Below are 5103 nucleotides of genomic sequence, written 5' to 3'. Positions count from 1 at the left end.
TCTTAAATTAATCCATTTCCATTAATCTATACCTTGCCACATGGCTTGTGGCTTACCTGCATCTTCACATGCTGTTTCTCATCGTGGCGGCTGGCAGTGTCTCTCCTCCCTCTCCCTCTCCCTCTCCCTCTCCCTCCCCCATCTTTTTTTTTTTTTTTTTTTTTTTTTTGGTTTTTCGAGACAGGGTTTCTCTGTGTAGCTTTGGCGCCTTTCCTGGAACTCACTCTGTAGCCCAGGCTGGCCTCGAACTCACAGAGATCCGCCTGGCTCTGCCTCCCGAGTGCTGGGATTAAAGGCGTGCGCCACCACCGCCCGGCTTTGAAGTAAAATTTTAAAAGTCAGTATTAGGAACATGGATGAGAAAAATTAGTTAATACAACAAACAGCATTTCTTTCTGTTCATTTGAATACCATCTTTGTTTTAGTCTATTTACATGCAAATGTCTAACCATGTCATATTTTCAAGCACGGTTGTTCATGTCAATATTTTTTTTATTAATTTTCTCCTTTTGTTTTTCTAAGTTAACCCAACTAGTGAATTACAGTGAGAATTGTTTTTATTTCCTCTTATTGAGATATGGTCTTGTGTAGCCCAGGCTGACTTTGGACTCCCTATATTGTTGATAATCACCTTCAACTGCTGATCCTCTAGCCTACACCTCCCAAACGCTAGTGTTCCAGATATGAAGCACCGTTCCTGGCTCTATCATAAACTTTTAAAAGTTCCACATGTGGGGCCGGGCCATGGTGGCACATGCCTTTAGTCCCAGCCCTCGGGAGGCAGAGACAGGTGAACCTCTGAGTTCGAGGCCAGCCTGGTCTACAGAGCGAGTTCCAGGACAGCCAGGGCTGTTATGCAAAGAAACTCTGTCTCGAAAATCCAAAAAAAAAAAAAAAAGCAAGTTCCATGTGTGGTAGGTTGTTGCCAGTATGATTCATTTCAGAGAAGGAAAGTGTTTGCTCTAGCCGTGGCCGGCGTAAGGCTGATGAGGTAGAGCCACTAAGCCGAGCGGGTTAGAATACACAGCTCCCACCCCACAGGGGCTCCTTTTCAGTGCTCCTGGCAACCAGGAAGAACAACACAAAGGCATAAGTGATGCTCATGTCCAAATCCCCAGAGCATAGCATGGGGTCCGTTAGGTTATAAGGCCTCACTGTTGGCTATGAATAGTCACTTCTGCAGCAAGCAGAGTCCGTCTATGCCCAGGAAGCACAGAGAAAGGAGTAATTAGCTCTGGCTGCAGGAGCTGGAGAAGGCTTCTCACAGGAGGAGATACTTGGCACTGAGTGTTTTCCAGACCTCTAAAATAGTTAATTCATTTACACAAGTGCCCCAAGCTAACCCTGCTCAGTAGGATCAGCTCATGTTCCAAGGAAGCATAGGTAAAGGCTGAGGAAGGGAAGAGCAGAGGTGGGAAACATGGGTTATAGATGTGCATGGGCTATGTCAAGATAAAAGGATTCCCCCACTGTAAATTGGAAATGTACTAAATGTATCTAACGCAGGGAACTCCCTCATTCACCAATATAGTGTACCTGAGATGATGGGTTCTTTAACTTTTTTGTTTTGTTTTGTTTTGTTTTTCAAGACAGGGTTTCTCTGTGTAGCTTTTACAGCCTGTCCTGGAACTCGCTTTGTAGACCAGGCTGGCCTTGAATTTACAGAGATCTATCTGCCTCTGCCTCCTGAGTGCTGGGATTAAAGGCGTGCGCCACCACTGCCTGGCAGTGGTTTATCTCGTGATGCCAGGGCTAATTGGGAGCTGTGGTTTATGCTGCTGCCCAGTATCAAAAGAAAAGAAGCTGGGGGAATGGAGAAAGCTCTCAGTGCTTAAGAGTGTGAGAGTGCTACTGGCGAGCCGGGTGGTGGTGGTGGTGCATGCCTGTAATCCCAGCACTGGGGAGGCAGAGGCAGGTGGATCTCTGTGAATTTGAGGCCAGCAGGTCTACAGAGTGAGATCCAGGACAGGCTCCAAAAGCTACACAGAGAAACCCTGTCTCGAAAAACAAAACAAAACAAAACAAACAAACAAAGCTGAGCATGGTAGCTTACACTTAGAATTCCAGCACTCAAAGTCTGAAGCAGGAGGATCACTGAGTTAAGAGGCCAGCCTAGGTTACATAGCAAGATCTCAGTGAAAAGGGAGGGAACGAGACAGAGACAGAGAAAAGGAGAGAGAATGAGAACACACTTGTGCTGGACAGATGGTTCAGTGGTTAAGCACAGTTGCTGCTGTTGCAGAAGACCCAGGTTCAGTTCTCAGAACCTTCTCAGTGGCTCACAACCCTTTGTAACTCCAGTTCCAGAGGATCCAGAGGATCCAACATCCTTTTCTGGCCTCTGAGGGCACCGGCAGACATGTGGTACATATCTATGCACGCAGACAAAACACTCACATGCCTAAAAACCAACAAATATTTTTAGGAGGGAGAGAATCGAGACACAGCAGCACATGCCTATAATTCTAGGAGGAAGCTGAGGTAAGAGGATCACTGAATTTGGGGCCATGCTGGTTGTCTTAAGGGGGGAAGGGGTAGTGAATGTAGGTAGTGGATGTGACAAGACTTTTCCTGGGAGACACACACACTCATCTCCAGATAGGGAGTCCACCACAGACCAAAGAACAGATGCCACCAAAGTCCAACTTGGTGAACCAATGAGTTTTATTGGGGTTACTACAGGAATATGGATGAGGGGTTACTTTGTTTTTGTTTTTTAATTTTTGTTGTTTTGTTTTTCCAGACGGGGTTTCTCTGTGTAGCTCTGGCTGTCCTGGAACTCACTCTGTAGACCAGGCTGGCCTCGAACTCACTGAGCTCCACCTGCCTCTGCCTCCTGAGTGCTGGGATTAAAGGTGTGTGCCACCACGCCTGGCAAGGGTGAAGGGCTACTTCCAGGAGCAGAAATGACTCAAAGACATCTGTCTCACCAAAGCCCACCTCAGCATAGGAGACAGATCACAAAAGCTAGGAACCTGGAGCGTGCTACACAGCCTGCTGGGAGAAAGGGAAAGAAAAGAAAATTAATTCTGGGTTTGGCGACGTATTTCAGTGGTGGAGGTGGAGTACTGGCGTAGCTTATGTGAATGAATTCACAGACACAACTATGGAAGGTCCACAAAACAGTTAGCTTTCATTTGGTAAACACGGAGAGCTCACTGTGTGCCACATAAAGCCACTTCATTGCAATTGCATTCCAGCTCAGACTTCAGAGCCTTGTAGAATAGAAAGACTGTATGACGTGGAAATGGAAAGATGTCACTCCCAGGCATAGGAAATTAAGGGACAGACACACTTAAGTGCAACAGGACTATTGAATATTGCCTGGAAGAAAGACAGAGGCCGGGGAGGGGAGGGGATGAATCGAGGGAGTTGGGAATCACCTGGTAGGAAGCTTTGACTGACATGCAGGGGAGATCGGGGGTTACTCTGAAGGCAATTTAGTCACTAGTTACTAAACTAATCAGGAAAGTTGTTTTGGAGACTTTCTAAGGGTGACTGCCAAGGGTAAATGAATGAAGCAGGAAGAGATCAAATACTTGGAACCCAGTTAGATCTCACATGGCTGGTGGGTCAGGGATGCACAGCTACAATCCTAGCATCTGAGAGTGGAGGCAGGAAGGTCAGGATTGAAGGTCATTGTCAGCAGCACAGCAAGAGTTAGACCAGCCTAATGCTACGACCAGATCCTCTCTCAAAAAATAAACACAAAACAGATTTGACATGACTCTGAGCAAGAAAAGAAGGATTTGAAAGAGATCTGCTGTGGTTTTAAAACATCCCAGGAGTCCAGTGAATAAGACAGTTACTCACGGGGTGGCCGTGGGACTGAGTAAGAGAGTGCCTTCTGGCTTTAGCTTGGTGGGTTCATTCTCTGGGAGATAAGTTACTGCTAAGTGTTATAGCTCTAAGAGGAAAGATTTCACCAGTGAAAGTGTTGGAGCTCTGAAGGAAAAGGTAATCTGGCATTCGGGAGCCAAGGAATATCATATTACACCACACAACAAACCTCACACAAGAGATTTATTGGGAAAGATACAAGAGGATGGCTGCCTCTGCTCTGTGAGAAGAGAAGCAGTAAAGAACTGAGCAGGAGGCAGGCTTTTGCGGGGGTGGGGGGTGGGGGTGGGGGGCTTTCCTGGGTACCCTGATCTCGGGGCAAGCTCAGGGACTGGTGGGATTCTGTGGCTTGATCTTGTTGGGTTTTGTTTGTTTTTGTTGTTGTTGTTGTTGTTTTTCTGTAGGGTGGAGCTTGGCTGTCTGCTTCTTCCAGGGCCGGAAACAGCCATTTCAGCCTCACAGAGTAGTCTGAGGTTGGAGATTACAGTCATAAAGAGAAAGATGTTGGATTCTGTTTCACAAGCCAAGTTCAAGTGGGAAATGAACACTTGGCGGTGGAGGATAGCATAATAATTTCATAAACCAAATTGCAGAGGCCCAGGAAGTTCATAGTAATTAGGGCAGACTGTGTAAACTACTTTGAGCAGCTTTGGAACAAATGAGGAAACACATTCCTTGGGTGACATATGATGTAAGAGAAATCCCCCCGCCCCCGTTTCTTTTTATTTGATGTTCATTGGTGTTTTGCCTGCATGTATGTTTGTGTGAGGGTGTCAGAAGCCCTGGAACTGGAGTTTCAGACAGGTGTGAGCGGCCATGTGAGTGCTGGGAGTTGAACCAGGGTCCTCTAGAAGAACAGTCAGTGCTCTTAGCCACTGAGCCATCTCTCCAGCGACATATAAGAATTCTTGCAAGGTCATTAGAGTAGGATTCACTTTAAGCATTAAAGTTTAAGGAATTAGAGTACCGATTCAATGCTGGCTTACAAAGAATATTCTACTTCGGAGCATTTTTAAAGATTAAGGATTATCACCAGCAAGTCAACACTCCTGTGGGGTGACTGTAACTAAATCACAATCACTTAGACCAAGTGTTCCCCCTGCAGGCTTTGAGGAAGCTGGCTCCGCTGCTTAACACCTCTGTATCCTTCCTCAGAGGTCCTCATTTCTTCCAAGCCGAATCTTTCTCTCGTGTAAAATGCCAATAATGCCAAACCACAAAACGTCAATGTGAGGATTCAGTAAGGTTGTTAACACAGAGCTC

Source organism: Peromyscus californicus, unplaced genomic scaffold (genome assembly GCF_007827085.1).
Source record: "Peromyscus californicus insignis strain IS unplaced genomic scaffold, ASM782708v3 Scaffold_11__1_contigs__length_118956290, whole genome shotgun sequence".
Lineage (NCBI taxonomy): Eukaryota > Metazoa > Chordata > Mammalia > Rodentia > Cricetidae > Peromyscus > Peromyscus californicus.
Note: the sequence above shows the minus strand (reverse complement) of the source record.